The sequence below is a fragment of the Lithobates pipiens genome, unplaced genomic scaffold (genome assembly GCF_037356315.1).
Source record: "Lithobates pipiens isolate NorthernLeopardFrog02 unplaced genomic scaffold, aLitPip1_a1.2 Scaffold_8, whole genome shotgun sequence".
Taxonomy (NCBI): domain Eukaryota; kingdom Metazoa; phylum Chordata; class Amphibia; order Anura; family Ranidae; genus Lithobates; species Lithobates pipiens.
Genome location: NW_027507903.1, coordinates 134,769,503 through 134,792,084, shown reverse-complemented (window position 1 = coordinate 134,792,084; position 22,582 = coordinate 134,769,503). Strand labels below are relative to the sequence as shown.

Sequence of the window (22,582 nt, the reverse complement as noted above, 5' to 3'; positions counted from 1 at the left end):
AGGTGGACTTCTCCTTTAATGTCTAAATCTTTCCCCGGTGTCATGTGACTCTGATGCCACGTACTTATTAAAGGGGGCTCCCAGATTCCGATAAGCTCCCCGCCCGCAGACCCCGACAACCAACGGCCAGGGTTGTCAGGAAGAGGCCCTTGTCCTCATCACATTGGGGACAAGGTGCTTTGGTTTGGGTGGGCCGCGTGGCCCCCCCTTCCCCAAGGCACCCCCCATGTTGAGGGCACGCGGCCTGGCACGGTTCAAGAGGGGGGGCATTCGCTCGTCCCCACCCCCTTTCCTGGCCGGCCGGGTAGCGTGCTCGGACATGGGTCTGATGTGGACCTGGGGGGACCCCCACGCCGATTTTTCAGCGTAGGGGTTCCCCTTTAAGTCCATACCAGGTGACGGGACCAGTGACGCCTCCTTCGCTGGCTCCGGCTACCTGGAGACGCGCTCAAAATGAGCGGACTTTTCTCCGCGCGGGAAAAGTCCGCTCATTTCAAAAGTACGGTGGACTAGCACACACACGGCCGTACTGTCCGCCGAAAAGTGAGTCCGGCGGACAGATTGGAGTGCAAAAATACTTTCTTAGTCTGCCGTACTTTTGAGTAAAAAAAGTCCGCCGGAGGCTACACACGGGCGGATTGCCCGACGGACTTGAGTTTGCCAGATTTTTCCACCGGATTGTTTGATCGTGTGTACGTGGCATTAGTGTGTGTTAAATTTGGTGTCATCTCTCTCACTCTCTCATACTGGTCACTGGAAGTTCAACAAGGCACCTCATGGCAAAGAACTCTCTGAGGATTTTAATAAAATAGCTGTTGCTCTAAATAAAGATGGCCTAGGTTATAAGAAGATTGCCAAGACCCTGAAACTGAGCTGCAGCATGGTGGCCAAGACCATACAGTGGTTTAACAGAACAGGTTCCACTCAGAACAGGCCTCGTCATGGTTGACCAAAGAAGTTAAATGCATGTGCTCAGCATCATATCCAGAGGTTGTCTTTGGGAAATAGGCATATGTGCAGCTAGTATTGCTGCAGAGGTTGAAGGAGTGGGGGCGTCAGCCTGTCAGTGCTCAGACCATACGCCGCACACTACATCAAATTGGTCTGCATGGCTGTCATCTCAGAAGGAAGCCTCTTCTAAAGATGATGCACAATAAAGCCCGCAAACCGTTTGCTGAAGACAAGCAGACTAAGGACATGGATTACTGGAACCAGGTGGCAACCAGGTAAGGAGTACAAAGACAAATGTGTCTTGCCTACAGTCAAGCATGGTGGTGGGAGTGTCATGGTCTGGGACTGCATGACTGCTGCCGATGTTCTATCGTTTTGTGCCCTCCATGCTTGCCGATGTGCACAACGGGAGGGTACTCAAGCTGAGTTGCCAGTCATGTAAAGCAATGTCACCATAGCGCATGCGCACATCGTAGGAGGGTTTTTTCGATGGGTGATACCGTCTCACGGCCATAATTGAAAGCTATGCAAAGAGCGGAGGGACACCGTAGATGTCACATTGTGCCTCACTGTGCAGCAGCAAGGCAGAATATGACAAATACGGTGTCCCTCTGCTGTTTGCATAGCATTAAATTGTGCCCCAGAAATGGCATCTCCTGTCGAAAAAAGGCTCATACGATGTGCGCATGTGCTATGGGATGTCACTCCAGCTGATCGGCAACTCAGCTGGAGTGCCCTTCTGTTCTGCGTATGTGTGGGCACTTTTTGACGGCGGGCACATATCGACAGAACTCGGCTACTGGGGAGCTTCATTTCATTGAGGGAACCATGAATACCAACATGTACTGTGACATACTGAAGAGCATGATCCCCCTCCATTCAGAGACTGGGCCACAAGGCAGTATTCCAAGCTTGGGGTAAAGGTGATGGACTGGCCAAGCATGTCTCCAGACATAAACCCTATTGAACATCTGTGGGACATCCTCAAATGGAAGGTGGAGGAGCGCAAGGTCGCTAACATCCACCAGCTCTGTGATGTCATCATGGAGGACTGGAAGAGGACTCCAATGGCAAATTGTGAAGCTCTGCTGAACTCCTTGCCCAAGAAGGCAGTGCTGGAAAATAATTAATGGCTGTGTGTTGAGTTACACTGTTACACTCACTACTTTACATTGTAGCAAAGTGTAATTTCTTCAGTGTTGTCACATGAAACGATATAATAAAATATTTACAAAAAATGTGAGGGGTGTACTCACTTTTGTGAGATACTGTATTTTTTTTTGGATTTTCACATCATTGAACACTTGATAAATTACCATCTTCTATATTTGAGTTGCATCATCTTTTTATGTTTCAATTTCTCTTTTATATGTGGTAGATGGTTAGCCTGGCTTATACTTTTTAAATTAGTTTGTTGTTTGTGTGATATAACAAGATACATTTATTATCTGTCTATTCAATATTGGTTTTATGCACTTATTTTAGGTTTGTTTATTCTTTATATTTTGTGTTCTAGACCCTCTGGTTGGCATTTATTTCACATTGTTACTTAAGCCTCGTACCCACGATCAGATTTTACCGTTCGTCCATTTTTTGTTGCATGCTAGTCTCATGTCGAAAGTGAAGAGGTTACACACCATATGAAAATTCTCGTACAACACAATACAACTTCAGAAGTGACGTAATGTCTTGACTAGTTTTGTATGTGTTCTTTCGTTTCTGAGCATGCGTAGTCTTGCTCTTATGATCTTTTTCATACGAAAACCGTACTATTTAAATGAAAATCGGATGTTGAGTTCACGTACGTCAAAAATTTTATAGTCTGCACACCCAGCTTTTGTCGGACAAAAAAAAAAAAACGGAATTGCCTGTCGAAAAGCACCATGTTAATGATATGAAAATTGGCAGATCGTTTGTCGGACAAAGTTTTGCTTCCGATTTTCATATTGTGTTTACGGACCTTTAGGGATTGAGCAGCACAGCACTTGTTCTATTTATTACTTTATTTCTTAGTGTGGGAAAACCTTTGGGTGGCTGCAGCCGAAATTAGCTTTTTATCTTATCCTTTTCAGGAAGGGCATAAGCAGGACCAGTGTTAGCAATAGGCTGGTCAGGCAGCTGCCTAGGGTGCCAGGTAAGGGGGATGGCAAAATCCTGATCCCCTGCCACTTGCTGGAATTTTTAGTTTTTAAAAAACCTGTCTGTCCTTCCAGCATAGAAGAGAGGGCGCAGCATGGAAACTTTAGTTTGCCTGCGGGGATTGGGATGCGTAGCCACGGAAGGGATCCCAGTGGCCGGCGAGCAGAAGAGGGCAGAATGGATGCAGTAAGCGACCCAATCCTGTGCAGACAGAGAGACCGAGAGTGAAGGGAGGAGGAAGGCACTTCCCGAACCTGAGAGAGAACTCAGGGCAGGGGTCGGCATTGGATCATCAGCACCACCGACATGTAGGCTGCATGTGTGACTTGTTAAGCCTGGGTTCACACTGATGCGAATTTACAGCGGGTTTGATGCGTTTTGGAACACACATTTGTAGGTCATGTAAAAAGCGTAGTATTCCATGGCTTTGGTTCACATCTATGAGTTGCGAATTTGGTGCTAGAAGAAAAAAAAGGGTCCTGTGGGTGTTGACTGCATGTGCGATGCACATTCCTATGGTGCAGTGTGAATTTTTTCTTCATAGGCTTCAATTGAACTTGCAGTAAACTCGCAGCACACAGTTCACATCTCTGCAAATTGTCAACTGTCTGCCTCCTGAAATTTGCAGCAAAAACACGGTAAATTTGTACCTGTCCGCCTCAAAACGCAAGGCAAATTCGCACCTGTGTTTTTTCACCTTAATACATCCTGTGTATTAAGGTGAAAAAACAGCTGGCAGTAACCGCCCCCCCCCCAGTATTACTTACCTGAGCCCTGCAATTTCACATGCCGGGGACACGGTGTCTCTCTGCCTTTCGGCTCTTGATTGGATATATTGATAGCAGTGCAGTCACCGACTCCCACTGCTGTCAATCAAATCCAATGACGTGGGCAACGGGGGGGGGTTGCATCTATGGATGCAAATGCTGGACTCAGGAGTGCACCCGCAAGGTAACCCCCGGGAGAGCGCTTCTCCTAGGGGTTTATCTGATGCGGGGAGGGGCCGCTGAGGGACCAAAGAAGAGGATGTTCGGGGCCAAAACCAGCTGCACAGTGGAGGTAAGTACGATATGTTTGTTATTTAAAAAAAAAAAACAAGCCTTTACAATCACTTTAAGGCTGGGTTCACACTGCTGCGGGGGGAGATCCGGATGTGATTCGCACCGCACTGCAGTGCTAATCACATCCGATCTCCGTAGCGATGCGAGTTCAGCCATACAGATAGTATGGCTGAATTCGCATCGCTCCCGCAGCAAACTCGCACGGGACCCTTTTTTTGGTCCGCAACAGAATCGGATCGCATGGGTGTTCACATCATGCGATCCGATTCCTGTGCGAGTCGGCAGATCGCACTGCGATATGCGGACGGATCTGGGGGTGTCATTAACATATCATTGACACTCCCAGCCGTTCGCATAGGGCAGTGTGAACTGCCGGCGGGAGTAATGCGATGCGGGAAAACGCTGCGGTTTCGCGGCATTCCCGCATCGCAGCGGTGTGAACCCGGCCTTAGGCTAGGTTCACACCATAGCGATGCGGGAACGCCGCGAATCCGCGGCGTTTTCACGCATCGCATGCCTCCCACCGGCAGTTCACACTGCCCTATGCGGACTGCTGGGAGTGTCAATGAAATGTTAATGACACCCCCAGATCCGTCCGCATATCGCAGTGCGATCTGCACACTCGCACAGGAATCGGATCGCATGGTGTGAACACCCATGCGATCCGATTCTGCTGCGGACCAAAAAAGGGTCCCGTGCGAGTTTGCGGCGGGTGCGATGCGAGTTCAGCCATACTATCTGTATGGCTGAACTCGCATCGCTACAGAGATCGGATGTGATTTGCACTGCAGTGCGGTGCGAATCACATCCGTGTGAACCCTGCCTAAGGCTGAGTTCACACCTGTGCGAATTGGATGCAGCGTACACCGCATCCAATTTCCCAGAAACTTTTTAAAATCTACTATTTTCAATCAGTCTGGTTCACATATGTGCTTTACATTCACACTCTGCGTTTTCTAGGCAAGCACATATTTAGAGAGGAAGCACTAAACAGCTGCTTTTTCTCTTCGCACAGAGAACAGAGCTGGAATTCGCACTGGAATGGTGTAGAATGTAGATCCAGCCTTGCACATGTCCTAGTTGTGTCAGTGAGAACAGGGAGGCCAAAGACTCTCCCGCACTATCTGCATATTTCCGTCTCCCGGCAGGAGGTCTGGCTGCTGGTTTACCAAATGCAGCTGGAAGCTGATTGGTCTGCTGCCCTGTCACTCAGCTCTGCTCCTGCCTCCTCCTGAAGTCCAGACTGTGAGGCTTGGAGAATAAAATGTCTTCTGGAGCAAAGTGGCTGCTCTTGTCACAGTTGTACACTGAACCCAGTTTACCATCAATGGTGAACATATGTGCAGAGGGAGTACAGCAATGTAACATGTGTGCAGAGGGGGTACAGCAATGTAACGTGTGTGCAGAGGGGTTACAGCAATGTAACGTGTGTGCAGAGGGGTTACAGCAATGTAACGTGTGTGCAGAGGGGTTACAGCAATGTAACGTGTGTGCAGAGGGGGTACAGCAATGTAACGTGTGTGCAGAGGGATACAATAATGTAATGTGTGTGCAGAGGGGTTACAGCAACGTAACGTGTGCAGAGGGGTTACAGCAATGTAACATGTGTTCAGAGGGGTTACAGCAATGTAACGTGTGTGCAGAGGGGTTACAGCAATGTAACGTGTGTGCAGAGGGGTTACAGCAATGTAACGTGTGTGCAGAGGGGTTACAGCAATGTAACGTGTGTGCAGAGGGATACAATAATGTAATGTGTGTGCAGAGGGGTTACAGCAACGTAACGTGTGCAGAGGGGTTACAGCAATGTAACATGTGTTCAGAGGGGTTACAGCAATGTAACGTGTGTGCAGAGGGGTTACAGCAATGTAACGTGTGTGCAGAGGGGTTACAGCAATGTAACGTGTGTGCAGAGGGGTTACAGCAATGTAACGTGTGTGCAGAGGGGGTACAGCAATGTAACGTGTGCAAAGGGGTTACAGCAATGTAACGTGTGCAGAGGGGTTACAGCAATGTAACATGTGAAGAGGGGTTACAGCAATGTAACGTGTGTGCAGAGGGGTTACAGCAATGTAACATGTGAAGAGGGGTTACAGCAATGTAATGCGTGTGCAGAGGGGTTACAGCAATGTAACGTGTGTGCAGAGGGGTTACAGCAATGTAACATGTGAAGAAGGGTTACAGCAATGTAACATGTGAAGAGGGGTTACAGCAATGTAACGTGTGTGCAGAGGGGTTACAGCAATGTAACGTGTGTGCAGAGGGATACAATAATGTAATGTGTGTGCAGAGGGATACAATAATGTAACGTGTGTGCAGAGGGGAACAATAATGTAACGTGTGTGCAGAGGGGTTACAGCAATGTAACATGTTTGCAAAGGGGGTACAATAATGTAACGTGTGCAGAGGGGTTACAATAATAATGTAACGTGTGCAGAGGGGGTACAATAATAATGTAACATGTGTCCAGTGATGGAATATGTGTACAGGAAAGTATAGTGATGGGTCATGGGGGTAGAGGACCCTATATATGTATGGGGGGGGCTGCATGTCCTGAGCAGGGACAGTGTACTCATAATGGGGGACCCCGTCACATGGATTAGGGAGGCTGCACTTTATAATGGGGGACCCCTTGTATTAAATGGGGATGGAGGTTTTGTACACCTTGTAGTGAGGGGCACACTTTGTGACCTCAGAATTAGGACTTATCGTCCTTTATAATTGGGGATCCCCTTTCTACCTGAGTGGGGGCTCTGTGTGCCTTATAACGAGGGGGTCCACTCTGTGACCTGAGGATGAGCATATAAACCTGAACTGTATACATGAACAGGGCAAAGGGGGTGGAGTGAGGGTGGAGCCAAGGGGGCAGCAAAATGAGCTTTTGCCTAGGGTGTCAAAAATCCTTGCACCAGCCCTGGACATAGCAATCCTCCTTATATACTCTTTGCCATATACAAGGACTTCTGCTTCAGCTCAACAGAAAGGTGTTCACCGTCCTCAAGCTGTACACGGTTTCTGCTTTTGGAGTTTCCCACTCAATTCCCTCAACTCTATCCAAGTTGTACAAAAACACCCCTAGACTGGTTACTGAAGAAAAGTGTCGCTGAGATCGTGTGCCTGGCTGTGGGGCAAACTACTGGAGGAAATAACCTTGGCAAATATCCAGCGGCTCCTACAGGATTAAGCGATACACATGTAAGTGGAGTCTAATCTCTTAAATTGGTTGTATGGTTTTATAGTATGCGGCTGTGATCTCTCTGGGAGTCTTTTTCACGCCTTGCTCATAAGGAATGCTAAATTACTGCCAGAGAGACGTGTCATTCATAGGAACCTGACAAACAACATAAGCCTATTTTAACCCGTCTGGTATGTTATTTAGGTCAAACCTAGAAGGTGAGTACATTTCCGCAGCGTGGAGCACATTCGATGCTCTGTAATTTGCAAAGGATCTGAACATCTGTACCATTTCCATGGAGGTGCGTTGCACACTTTTACGGTACAATAAAGATTTTGATTGTTTGGACACTTTAACCACTTCAGCCCTGGAAGGATTTACCCCCTTAATGACCAGGCCATTTTTTGCGATACAACACTGCGTTACTTTAACTGACAAAATGGATGTCTTCCCCCCCCCCCCCCCCCACAAATAGAGCTTTCTTTTGGTTGTATTTTATCACCTCTGCGGTTTTTTATTTTTTGCGCTATGAACAAAAGAAGACTGACCATTTAAAAAACAAAACAAAACAAAAAAAACTTTCTGCTATAAAACATACCCAATAAAAATAATTAGTTTCTTCATCGATTTAGTCCAATATGTATTCTGCTACATATTTTTAATAAAAAAAACTAATTTAGCGTATATTGATTAGTTTGCACAAAAGTTATAGCTTCTACAAACTATGGGAAACTTTTTAGGGGGATCAGTGTTTTTTAGGGAGACTGCGGACAAATTATAAATCGACGCTGTATAAATGACACTGGCAGGGAAGGAGTTAACATCAGGGGTGATCAAGGGGTTAAATGCAGTCCCTCAGTGTGCTGTGTGGGGGATGGACTCGCTGCTGGAACAGAGAGAGCTGTGCTTCCTGTTTGACGGAAGCTTGCTTTGTTTGCATCAGTAGACCGCTGTCCTGTTGTTCCCTGGAGTGATCACAGGAGGCCATTGGGCATCGTGGCCGCCGGGCTTGCTAGTTGGCTCTTGCTGTGTCCAATCGCAGCGAGAGTGATTCACTAGCGGCACTCACGCCCCAGACCAGGTATGTTTTGCGCAGCCAGCTCACCCTGCTGCAGTATTAGTGTGGTGGACGGTCCAGAACTGACTAAGGATGCTTCTTGTGATAAAACTGTAAATCAGAGGGGTAGATCTGCTGATTTTATTATCCAATCATGTGCAAGCTAAATTGCTGTTTTTTATTTTCCTTGCATGTCCCCCTCGGATCTACAGCGACTGCACTTCCAAGTGCACTTTGCACTTGCAGTTTGCACTTGTAGTGCAAAGTGGATTTGCCTTTTGTAAATAACCAAATTTGGGGTACTTTTTTTGGAATTTATGCAGATTTTAGTTTTTACTGCCTATTTCATTCATTGCGGTGCTAAAATGGCAGGGCAGTACAAACCCCCCCCCCCCCCAATAACCCCATTTTGGAAAGTAGATACCCCAAAACTATTTGCTGAGAGGCATGTTGAGTATTTTTCAGATCTCGCTTTTTGTCACAAGTTTTGAAAATTGAAAAAATAAAAATGCTTTCTTCATTTTCCAAAACAAATGAGAACTGCAAAATACTCACCATGCTTCTTGGCAAATAGCTTGGGGTGTCTGCTTTCCAAAATGGGGTCATGGCGGGGTTGTGCTATATGGACATTTCTTGGCCTCCAAAACAATGTAGGTCAGGGGTTGACAAATTTGCTTGGAATCTAGGAGCCAGCTAAAAAAGTTAGGAGCCAAGTCCGTGACGGCGATCTGGACCTGTCCCTGGCCTGACGTGGAGACGAGTGAGGGGAAGATGGCGCCCAGCCCCTCACCTGTCTCCAAGTCATTGCCCATAGCTATTAGAGGGACATTTTATTTGTTTGATTGTAAATATGAGATGTGAGGTCTCTCTGACCCCAGATCTCATATATAAAAGAGGACCTGTCATGCTTTTTTCTATTACAAAGGATTTTTACATTCCTTGTAATAGGAATAAAAGTGACACACTTTTTTTTTTTTTTAAAAGAACAGTGAAAAAAAATAAAAATAAAAGTTAAAATAAGAAAAAAAAAATTTTTTTTAATGCGCCCTGTCCCACCAAGCTTGCGTGCAGAAGCGAACGCATATATGAAAGCAATGTTCAAACCACACATGTGAGGTATCGCTGCGATCGGTAGAGTAAGAGCAATAATTCTAGCCCTAGACCTTCTCTGTAACTCAAAAATTGCAACCTGTAGAATTTTTTAAACGTCGCCTATGGAGATTTTAAAGGGTAAAAGTTTGTCGCCATTCCATGAGCGGGCGCAATTTTGAAGCATGACATGTTGGGTATCAATTTACTCGGCGTAACATTATCTTTCACAATATAAAAAAAAATTGGGCTAACTTTACTGTTGTCTTATTTTATTTTTTATTAAATAAATTATTTTTTCCCCAAAAAAAGTGCGCTTGTAAGTACGCTGTGCAAATATGGTGTGACAGACAGTATTGCAACAACCACCATTTTACTCTCTAGGGTGTTAGAATAAAAAAGGAAAAAAAAAGTGTATGTATGTGTGTATGTGTGTTCTAAGTAAATGGAAGGAGATCTATTAGCATTAATGGTTGTAATTCCAACGGCCACCACAAGAGGGCGCCAGATTCCAGAAGGAATAGGATTAGAGGTCGACCGATATATCGCCCGATATTTGCCGTTTTTTTAAATAATCGGCATCGGCCGATTGTGTTGATAAAAAGCCGATTCTACAGGGGGACTTTGAAATGACTTCTGTAAGAAGTCAGTGTGAGTTGCCTGAGTCGTCATAGAAACCCTTTCCTCCTCTCTGGGCAGACTGCCAAGAAAAGAACTAAATGATACAATGTTTACACTTCTGAATGAATGAAGTCATCTCTGTGTAGAAGTTCTCAATTTAACCATTTAAAGACTAAATCTTTTCTGACACTTGTTGCTTACAAGTAAGGGCCGGTTCACACTGCAGGCGAGGCGAGGCGACTCCGACTTGCCTCGCCGCAACCTGCAGCGGCCTCGGCGGCGACTTGCAAATGACTTCTGTATAGAAGTCAATGCAAGTCGCCCCGAGGTCGCCCGAAAGTAGTACAGGAACCTTTTTTCTGAGTCGGAGCAACTCGAGTCGCTCCTCTCAGAACGGTTCCATTGTACAGAACGGGGGCGACTTGCGGGAGCGAGGCGAGGCGAGTTGTGTCGCCTCGCATCGCCCGCTGTGTGAACCGGCCCTAAAAATCCTGTATTTTCTGCCAGAAAATCACTTAGACCCCCCAAAAATTATATATATTTTTTTTAGCAGAGATCCTAGGGAATAAAATAGCGGTTGTTGCAATATTTTATGTCACACGGCATTTGCACAGAGGTCTTTCAAATGCATTTTTTTTGCGAAAAAAATACACCATTTAAAAAATAAAAATAAAATAAAAACAGTAAAGTTAGCCCATTTTTTTTTTTTTTTTTTTTTTTTTTTTTTTTGTCCAAAAGTTTTGACTACCCGTTTTTATTTAATATATCGTTTTTTTGTTTTTTTTTTTTAATCTAGATCATACATACAAGTAAACTGATTGGAGGTTTGTTTTGTTTAATAAATGTTTAAAGCGGGAGTCCGCCGGGACTCCGCGTTTTATTTTATTTTTTTTAAAAGCCAGCAGCTACAAATACTGCAGCTGCTGACTTTTAAAATAGTGACACTTACCTGTCCAGCGCGCCCACGATGTCGGCACCCGAAGCCGATCTCTAGATCGACACTCGAGTGCTGCCGCCGCCGCCGCCATCTTGGGTATGGGAATCAGGAAATGGAGCCTTTCGGCTTAATTTCCCGGTTCCCTACTGCGCATGCGCGAGCCGCGCTGCGCAATGAGGACGGTCCCCGCTGCCTCTGGGATCTGTGTGTTTCCCAGCAGGCAGCGGGGCACTTGCGGAAGGAGGCGGGCACTTGCGGAAAGGGGCGTAATGTACGCCCCTTTCCGCAGAGAGCTAGCCCGGAAGTGGGTGCAGTTACCTGGATTATCCAGGTAACTGCACCCCCCTCCCCCCTGAAAGGTGCCAATTGTGGCGCCGGAGGGGGGGAGGAATCCGATGAGCGGAAGGTCCATTTTAGGGTGGTCCTCCGGTTTAAGTGTAAGAAATTTTCTGTATCACTTATGAAGGCTGCTTTCACACTGGAGCGGGCAGACGTTGATGGTAAAACGCAAGTTTTAGCGGCTCTTTACCATCATTTTAGCGGTGCTATTTGGCTGCTAGTGGGGCACATATAACCCAGCTAGCGGCCAAGGAAGAGGTTAAATGCGCCCATGAAGCACCGCTGCCAAATCGCATTGCATGCGCTTCGGCAGTGGTGCCCATTCATATCAATGGGCAGGAGTGGTGGAGGAGCGGTATACACCACTCCAAACGTGCTGCTTGCAGGACCTTTTTTTTTTTAAGATCCTGCCAGCGCATCGCCTCAGTGTGAAAGCACTCTGTCTTTCACACAGACTGCAGGGGAGCCATTTTGCAGGCACTTTACAGGCGCTATTTTTAGCCCAAAAGCGCCTTAAAAAACGCCCCAGTGGGAAAGGTGTGTTAGATCAAGGGGGATTAAAAATAAATAAAATAAAAATCGGCCTAACATATCGGCCCAAAAAAATCGGCATCATATATCGGCTATCGGCCGCCATGATTTCTAAATATCGGCATCGGCCAGAGAAAAACCCATATCGGTCGACCTCTAAATAGGATCACAGAAGGGAATAGCTAGCATCACAGAAGGCCTCAAAGCCGGGGGCTCAATTACCGGCGGCGCGGCCCGACGCAATCACGCTGGGGGGGTCCACGGAGACAGGATACCCCCAGCTGTGCTGCCCCAGGCGCCAGTCGCTAATTCTAGTCGCCAATGCGACCTGGCGCCCGGGTTTTGTCGAGCCCTGATGTAGGTAGTGAGGAGTGAAATCAAAAATTTACGCCCTTAGCCTGAAGGCGGTGCTTGGATTTCGGAGTCCTTTACACGACTGGGCTCCCAAAAACTCTCACACATGTGGTATCCCCGTACCCAGGAGAAGCAGAAGAATATATTTTGGGGTGTAATTTGACATCTGCCCATGGCATGTTTGAGCAATATATCAATTACTGACAACTTTGTGAAAAAAATCAAATAACTATTATAATTTTCCTGACACTTGTGGCAAAATTATAAAATATTCCATGGTCTCAACATGCCTCTCGGCAAATAGCTTGGAGTGTCTACTTTCCAAAATGGTCATTTGGGGGGGGGGGGGGGGGGGGGGGTTTGACCTGTCCTGGTGTTTTTTTTATTTTTTTTTTATTTTTTTTATATTATTTATTTTGATTTATATCCATATACAAACACACCAGTAAAGTGCAACATAAATACAATATACGTTTTCCCTCCCTTCAAGAAAAAACCCTTCCCCCCTCCCCCCGCCATTCCTCTTCCCATCTGTCCCTGTCCGTCTAATGCCCCGTAACATGATGCAAAAGTCCGATGTGAGCTTTTGGTTGGAAATTCGGACCGCGTATGCTCCATCGGACTTTTGCTGGCGGAATTCCCGCCAGCAAGAGATTGAGAGCAGGTTCTCAATTTTTCAGTCGGAAATTCCGATTGTCTGTACCAATTCCGACTCGCAAAATTCCTACGCATGCTCGGAAACAATTTGACGCATGCTCTGAAGCATTGAACTTGATTTTCTTGGCTTGTCGTAGTGTTGTACATCACTGCGTTCTTGACGGTCGAAAGTTCAGAGAACTTTTGTGTCACTGCGTGTATGCAAGCCAAGCTTGAGTGGAATTATGTCGGAAAGATCACCCAAGATTTTTCAGACGGAGAATCCGATTGTGTGTACGCGGCATAAGTTTCCTTGTTTTCGCCCAGTTCTAGTTTAATCCTATTTTCTTCCACGTACCACCTCCGCATATCTCCTCATCTTCTTAAGCCCCAGTTCACACCTATGCAAATTAGATGTGTGTTTCCCCGCATCTAATTCGCATAGTAAGAGAATGTGACTGGCTCCCTATGGAGCCCGTTCACATATCTTGGGAGCGGCTGCGGAGCGCACTGCAGAAAAAAACGCGTGCGTCTTTGGCTCCGTTTCAGGGCCAAATTCAGTCATAGAGTTTGTCCCTGAAGCGGGGAACAGGGACGCACACACTCCTGTGCGTTCCGCAGCGGGTTATAGGGTGAACCCGGGCTAAAAGCCTTCTAATCTTTCCATCTGTTTATTACTCCCTCTATTTCTTACTGTCTACTATATCTCAGATATTCCATATTATATATCTCTTCTACCTTTCTAATCCAATCTTTTATTGTGGGACTTTCTATTTCTTGCCAATGTCTTGGAATGTGACTTTTAGCTGCATTTATTAAATGAGGGATTGAAGATTCTTTATATTGTTTTATTGAACTTACTGTTCCATGAAATAAGCATGTCCATTCATCTTCTGAAATTTCATTTTTAGTAATTGCTTTTATTAACTGTATAATCTCTTTCCAGTAGTTTAAAATTTTTGGGCAGACCCACCATAAATGGGCCATTGTTCCCACTACCTTACACCCCCTTCAACAGAATGCAGATTCCTCTATTTGATACTTAATTTATCAGGGGTTCTATACCACCTTGATAAACCTTTATAGTTCATCTCTGCTGTATTAGAATCAACTGCAGAGGCATGTACCAGTCTCATAATTTTTTTCTCCTTTTAGTTTATTGCTTCTAGTTCCTAGCTCTTTTTCCATTTTCTTTTTATTTTATTTTTTTAAATATGGTGGGTCCTCCAGCCCGTCCACTGGCAGTAAGATTTTGTAAATCTGTGATATCCCATTTTTTGTGCTTGATGCCAAGCTTGGCCTCTCCAGCTCTCCTAAGATGTTCCCCTGATCTTATTGATTGAGGCAGTGTACTGATAAAGTGTTTCAGCTGGAGGTACCGCCATTCATTAATCGTCATCATTTCTGTCTTGTGTTTTTCTTGAAATGTGTATATTTTTTCCATTTTCCGTTTATATCCTTTAATTGTGCATTATCGTGTTTAATCCAATCCCCAAATAGTTTCCCTTTACCAGGTATAAAGCAATTAGTTTCTCTCAGTGATATTAGTGGTGAGTTATATTTCCATTTGCTTAGTTTATGTATTAGATCCTATATTCTAAGTATGTTACATGTCATGACATGTTTGTTTTCCCCCCAGTGCTCTATATTGCGATACTGTCCTGGTGTTTTATGCACAACATTAGAAGCTTATGCCACATATCACCCACTCTTCTAACCACTTGAAGATAAAGCCATTTCTGATGCTTTTTGTTTACATGGAAAAAAAATATATATATATTTTTTTAAGCTGTGAAATTCACAACCACCAAACATGAGATATATATATATATATATATATATATATATATATATATATATATATATATATATATATATATATATATATATATATATATATATATATATATATATATATATATATATATATATATAGCAAAGTCTCTACAGATTAACCGCATGACGGCTGCAGCACGGTCGGATAACTCTGGGAGGGCATGCATTGATGTCCTCCCAGAATCCTGCTCTCGCTTGCCCCCTGGGGCACACACCCAGGAACATCCGTGTCCGCCGGGTCCAGAGGAACCAGCTCATCACGAATCACGGTAAAGGCCACTGATGGCACCCGTTTTCCATGTCGTGTCCGATTCCTCCCTCCCCTCCCCATACCTATTGGTACAGGGAGAGGGGAGAGATCAGTGGCAGCAGCGATGTGGGCTGGATGTGTAGTGCCCACAGCGCTGATATGTGCCCATTGCAGCCTCATCCATACTCATCCATACTCAACATACTCATCCATCCATGTTCACCCATACATACTCAGCATACTCATCCATCCATTCATGCTCAGCGAACCATACTCGGCATATGCAGCCATCCATGCTCAGCATACCCATCCATCCATCCTCATCCATCCTCAGCATACCCATCCATCCATACTCCTTCAGCCATCCATACTCTGAATACGCATCCATCCATCCAAGCTCAGCCATCCATACTCAGAATACGCATCCATGCTCATCCATCCATACTCAGCGGTACTCGGCCATGCCCAATATAAACCCATCCGTACTCAGCCATCCCCATTCATGCTCATCCATTCCACATCAGTTATCATCCATTCCACTACAGTGCCTCATAAAAGTGTAATAAGTAGTCAAATTTAGATTTGAAACTTATGCCCCTAGAACACCTGACGGTGTTCACTGCATGTTGTTCTTCTGTATGTGGCCACATTGTGGAAAAGTCTCCCACATGTGGTATCGCCGTACTCAGTAGGAGAATCTATTTTGGGGTGTAATTTTTGGTATGTACATGTTATGTTTATAAACATTGTGTAAATGGACAACGTTGTGTAAAAAAAAAATAATAAAGTTTTCATTTTCCAAAAACTTGTAGAAAAAAAATTACATGTTCAAAAGACTCACTATGCCTCATAGATTATACATTGGGTTGTTTTCTTTCCAAAATGTGGTCATTTTTGGGGCGTTTACATTGTCCTGGTACTCCAGGGCTTTCAAAAGTTTAAGCCCGTGTACACACGGTCAGAGATTCCAACGGAATGTGTCCGATCGGACCGATTTGTCGGATATTCCGACTGTGTGTGGTCTACATCGGACTGTTTCCTTCTGAGTATCTGACGGACCAAGTTTTCCAACTTGTTGGTAAAATTTTCCGACAAAATGCTCCGATCGGACATACTCCGATCATGTGTAGAGAATTCCGATCGGACAAAGTGCCACGCATGCTCAGATCAAATTCCTACACCAAAGATATTGGCTACTAGCGTGAACGTAGTCCTGTCGTAACGAAATAACGTCATCACGTCGGATTCTCCAACAACTTTGTCCAACCGTGTGTATGCAACAGTTTTGGAAAAAATCCGATGGACAAAATCCGAAGGATTTGGTTGTCGGAATCTCCGACCGTGTGTACAAGGGCTAAGAGGTAGTCAAGAAATTATATATGTAATTTATGCTCCAAGAAAGCCTGATGGTGCTCCCTGCATGTTGCGCCTCTGTATGTGGCCACGTTGTGTAAAAGTCTCACACATGTGGTATTGCCTTACTCAGGAGGAATAGTAGAATGTGTTTTGGGGTTTAATTTGTGCTATGCATATGCTGAGTGTGAGAAATAACCTGCTAATATAACAATTTTGTTAAAAAAAGACAAAAAAATCTTAATTTTGCAAAGAATTGTGGGGAAAAGTACAACTTCAAAAATTCACCATGCCTCTAACTAAATACCTTGGAATGTCTACTTTACAAACGGATCATTTAGGGGTTATTTGTACTTTCCTGGCTTGTTATGGTCTCAAGAAATGAGATAGGCCATCAGTACTTCAGGTGTGATCATTTTTCAGAGAATGGCACCATAGCTTGTAGACTCTCACAAAGACCAAATAATATACACCGATTTGGGTTATTTTTACCGAAGATATGTAGCAGTATAAATTTTGGCCAAAATATATAAAGAAAAATTACTAATTTGCAAAATTCTATAACCGAAACTAAGAAAAATGAATTTTTGGTCTTTTTTTCTTTTATAGCGCAAAAAATAAAAAACACCTAGCGGTTATAAAATGGCACCAAAAGAGAGCTTTATTTGTGTGGAAAAAAAGACAACTTTTTCATATAGGTACGGTGTTGCATGACTGAGTAATTGTCATTCAAAATGTGAGAACCGAAAGTTGAAAATTTGGTCTGGTTAGGAAGGGAGTTTAAGTGCCCAGTGGTTAAAATGGTGTGTGTTTTTAAAAAAAAAAAAAAAAAAAAAAAAAATGTTCACACAGTATTCGCCCAGCAATTTTTCATAGGCATACTTGGGCATCTTGTTAGGCCAGTCCACACGCACCTATTCGCTCCTCACACCCTGGATCATCTTATCTCCACCCATCATCAGTTTTATGTGTAGGCTATACAATATGAATAAACGTTTTTCCCAGTCACTTGACTTCCCTTTGTGCTGCTGCATGCTTCATATAAAGTCCCACCACTCGCTTTCCATTTAAAAAAAAAAAAAATTAAAATCATGATAGTGATGGAGGTGGTTACCCCTTTGGTAAGACTCCTAGTCTTTCTCCACACTTACTCCACTAGTGTGTGGTAGCGTTAGAAACATTCACCGACACAAAGACCAGGTTGGCCAGGACTGGAGGGACAACAATAGTGAGTATCAGGCCTATATCCGCACTTGCCACAAACACAACATCACTTTGGGGTGATCAATTGGTAGGGGTACCAGGCAGTGGTAGCTGGTGCTCAAAATGTTTGAGGGGGGGCGCAAACTAACTGAAAAAAAACCCCATCAATTGCAGCCTCACTGTGCCCCATTGAATACCGCCACTTTGCCCGCTGTCTGCCTGGAACTTATCCTGTTTCAGTAGGGTAGCGGGTGGCGGCGGCGAGCAGTTTCCTCCCATGTCCATTTCCTGCCTGTCACTTCAGCCAATCAGGTGAGGGTTAACAGATCCGAGCACCTGATTGACGGAGTGGTGGTTCAGTGTTAGGAAAGCAAATGAATATTTGCTTTCCTAACACAGCTTTGCGCTCGCTGTTTACCTTTTTTGACGCCTGTTAGAGCCTATGGCACCTGAAAGGGGGTGGCAGCGGTGGCCATGGATAGGTTCATGCAATGCATGAATCTATCTATTGGTGATAGAGGGGTGGATGGAAAGAGGAGGCAGTGCCCTTGTGGACGCGCCGTCACTGGTACCAGGGAAGGCATATGGAAAATGCCTCCCATGCAGCCGGCTCACTGCATTTTGATTGGGAAGTTGGGCAACAGCACCATATGGAAACAGAAGGGCTGTGATCTCTTCCTGGAATTTAAGGAAGGATCCAGTTCTCCTGATGCTTTGTATAGCACATAAGCATTCAACAGAGCCAATTGGAATAACTATACAGACACTTTTACCAGCGTCTGGCTTTACGGGCAATTGGGTACGTCACCAACAATTGTTCGTTGAGGTCCACCCCTCCTATATTAAGGTTGTATTTGTGGACACGGGTTTCTCCACAACACCAGTCGCCGTTGTAATTTGGACTGTCGTGTCTGCGTGAAGGGAGGACAGAAACAAAAACATTCCGATTATCCCTCCATTTCACAGCGAGCAAATTAATATTTCTCAAGCAGACTCTCTCACCCAGCCTAAGATGGGAATCTACAAGCCGCTGGGGTAAGCCCCAGCCATTAGATCGCACGGTGCCAAATGTGGCAATTCCATGATCATCAAGTGACTAAAAAGTGGCACGCTCGTGTAATAATTGTCCACATACAAGTGGTACCCCTTTCCAAATAAGTGTGACACCAAGCCCCACACAATCTTACCAGCGATCCCTGTGTAGTTTGGGCAGTTATTCGGCTCCATCTTTTCCCACGTAAACCATAAAACTATATGTATAGCCTGTTGTCTTGTCAGAGTTTATACATCTTGACCCCATATCTAGGAAGCTTGCTGGGAAGATACTGTTTGAATGACAAGTGACCAGAAAACTTAATCAGGGACTCAAGTAAACAAGGCCTTGAACTGTTGGTTGAAGTGGTTTATGAGGGGGCGAATTTTGTACAGCAAATCGTTTTCAGGGTCACCCCGAGGATGACAGAGTTCATTGTCGTTAAGATGCATGACCTGCAAGATCTGCTCGTATTGTGTCCTGGTCATGGAGGCAGAGAACGTGAGCATATGATGAATTTGGTCAGTGGACTAATATGACCGCAACTCACTTTTTTTAGTTATGCCCATGAGGAGGCATAGGCGCAGGAAGGTCTTACATTTGGAGACTGCAATAGGTCTCCAATCTCTGGCAAGGGTCAACTAGGGATTAGCGGAAATGACTTGACCAGCATACACATTTTTTTGGTCCACAATCGATCTATAGAGCTCTTCCCTGAAAAATAGCAACTAAAAATCAAGTGACATAAAATGAACTGTTTCCACCTGAACTCTGGGTTGGTCTAAAAATGGAGGAAGTACGAGTGCTGTAGAAGTGTTGGGTTCCTAATTCGGATTGGCAACTGCAGCAGGAAGGTCACTATGGGCTTGACGGGCCTGACTTTGTCTTCTTAGTGGCTGCGGGAAACTACTTGTGTTAGCCATCACACCAGCTTGAACTGCACTTATGGGACTTGCCACGTCACCAAGTACTGGCTCTCTGATCCATACGAGAGTCCTGTGGTTCTTGCACCTCAACGACAGCAGAAGAACGGGGTCGGAAATGCCCGACCTTAGCTCTGGCGACGGAGTAGCGGTCCCTGCCATTTGTCAGGGTGCCGCTGCTGTCTACAGGATTGTATTCTAAGCCTGATGGGTGACTTCCTCTTCACTGTTATCTGTCATGCTCAGAAACGTGTGGGCCTCTTCACTAGTTTAACTTCGATTGGACATTGTGGCCTCTAAATGTACTGGTACAACTAGTGAAACTCGCAGCAAAAAAGAGCACCTGACTGTCAGCGACTGCTTCAAACTCCACCAAAAAAACTTTTATCGTTCGCAGGGATCAGGCCAGACTTTGCAAACGCTGCAGTTATGTGTTCAGTGTTTTTTAAGTAACAGTGATCGATTTGATGTTGCACTTGGGTGGGCCGGGCTGGACGGAGGGGCTAAACGCAGGTGCTAGCAGATATCTGGGCTGATCCCGCTAATGCTGGGTTTTTGGGAACCTTAAACCAGTGGTCATCAACCCTGTCCTCCAGGGCCCACTAACAGGCCAGGTTTGCAAGATAACTGAAATACATGGTGATATCATATCAACTGATATCACCCGCCGGGTGATTAGGGGGTTAAACCTGTATTGGGTAATATACGGCGGGTGCTCTGACACTCTAAAACAAAAAACAAAAAAAACAAGCCAACCACCGTCACCCGTGACACTAATACAGTGATCACTGGTGACGGGGAGGGGGGGAGGTGAAAGGGTTAACTAGGGGGCAATCAGGGGGTTAAAATAATAGGTAATATATGGGGGTACCCTGACGCTATAAAAACGGTGGAGCGAATCAACTAACTGGCTAACTAGCGTCACATGTGACACTAATACGGCAATCAAAAAAAGATCTACTAGTGACACTGGTGAAAGGGGAGGTAAACCTTTATTGGGGGGTACCCTAGACCTACCTAGGGCAATTAGAAGTAGGCCCAACACTGATTAGTTACAAATTACACCAATGATGTGATCAGTGAAAAATCTGAAAATTGGTGACACAGTGACAGGGAGTGAAGGTGTTGACTGGGGGGGGGGGGGGGGCGTTTGGGGGGTGACAAGTGTACCTACATGTACTGGTGTCAGTGTAGTGTTGGTGTGACATAGTTAGATTTCCTCTCTCCTCTTGCTGGAATGGAAAAGAGTTCCACGAGGGGAGATGACATCACTTCCTCTGCCTGTATTTACACTTAGAGGCAGAGGAAAGATTTAATTCGCCACAACTGATCAGCAGGTCCAGGCCTGGAGATTGATCGGTTCTGGAACAAATCCGATGGTTGTGAGCGTGGTGGGGGCTCACGGGCGTGCACCCTGCCGGCGAGAGTGTGCCCCGTAGCGGTAAGGGGTTTCGCGCAGGGGTGCCATTCTGCCCCCGTAAATAGAGTGCAGTCCCTAAAGCTGATACACAGACCGGAGGTAAGCACACAGGGCAATAAACATTTGCTTTGTCTATGGCTGGCCTAAGAAAAGGTATTTAGTCTAAGTACACACTAGATGCGGGGCAAATTTGCTGTGGATTTGGCACTGCATCTAAATTGCATCCCGTCTATGCAGACTGATTGCCGAGTGTATGTTAGGTTAAGGACATCCCAGCACGATTTGCAGAATACAATGCGATTCCGATTCTGGACAAAAAAAGGGTCCTGCTCCAGTTTGGTGCGATTTGAGCCATACAAATCCATGGCTCAAATCGCACCCCAGAAACATTGCAAAAATTGTAATTCACACAAGAATGTGCTTTGATTCATGAACAACATACATGCAGTATCTGAACCGCAGCAGTGTGAACCCAGGCTCAGAAGATTAATTTAATAAGGGCAAAGTTATTATGTATATAAGCATTTGTAATGCTTAATGAAAGATGGTGGTTGTGTGTTCTGCTGAAAAACTTACCAACTTTTTGCATGCCAAAACTTTTTTTTTTTTGATAGCGAATAGGGAGGGCTTAACTGATTCTGGACCACCCACTGCACATTTACTGCGGCAGGGTGGCCTGGCTGTGTGAAACAACGTATCTGTACATTGTTTCCTTGTCTGGGGCGAGCGATTGCCGGTCTGCCTCTCCAGCAAACAGTCTATGCCTCTGCAGACATGGCAGACCGCCGTTCTGTCAAAGAGGAAGAGAGATCCTGTGTTCCTGCCAATCACGTAAACCATCCCCCACACAGTTTGAATGCACTCCCTAGGAGCACACTTAACCCTTTGATCACCCCTGGGGTAACCCCTTCCCTGTCAGTGTAATTTATACAGTGACTGCGTTTTTTTAACACTGATCACTGTATTGTATCACTGGTTCCTAAAAGACCTAGATCACCTTACTACTTCCAAATAAATACTGTAGCTTCTCCCAGCATTCATAGCAACGACTCGTAACTTGAATTCACTGTAGGTCATTATACTAATGTCAAAAGCAACAGTGCCACCTACGAACAAAAGGGAGAAACCACAACTGGAACAGGATTAGTAAAGAAGCCATTTGACCATTAAAGAGGAAGTAAACCCTGATGGGTTTACTTCCTATTTGATTCTCTGCAAAGGTAAAGCATAATGGGCTACTATGCATCACATCACATGCATCACATAGTAGTCCATTATGTGTGACTTACCTGACACAGGAGCCAGCGAAGTCACCGCTGTCCCCTGTACTTCCGAGCATCCATCTTCTTGGTGGGTCACCGTGGGTCTCGCTGCCCCAGCGCTGTGATTCGCCAGAGCAGCGATGACGTCGCGCACGGGAGCCGACACTTGCGGCATATCGCCACGATCTGCGGCTTACCCAGTGCGCATGCGCCGTAGACAGCGGTGGCTGTCTTCAGGTAAATATCTCCTAAACCGTATAGGTCTTGGACCTGCAGGTAAGCCTTACTCTAGGCTTACCTGTAGGTCAAAGTGGTTTGTAAGGGTTTACAACCACTTTAAGACCCCTTTCACACTGAGGCAGTTTTCAGGCCTTTTAGCTCTAAAAATAGCCTCTAAATAGCGCCTGAAAACAGC

General features: G+C 45.3%; 1 protein-coding gene across 1 annotated transcript in view; it reads left to right on the top strand.

Moving 5' to 3' along the window:
• The first annotated feature begins 8,265 nt into the window (after nucleotides 1–8,265).
• LOC143962605 (transmembrane protein 53-A-like) overlaps nucleotides 8,266–22,582 on the top strand; it is a 112,519-nt gene continuing 98,202 nt past the window's right edge. Inside the window, exon 1 of the mRNA XM_077471900.1 lies at nucleotides 8,266–8,404. The gene's annotated coding sequence lies outside the window, so the exon portion shown is untranslated. The remainder of the gene's footprint in view (nucleotides 8,405–22,582) is intronic.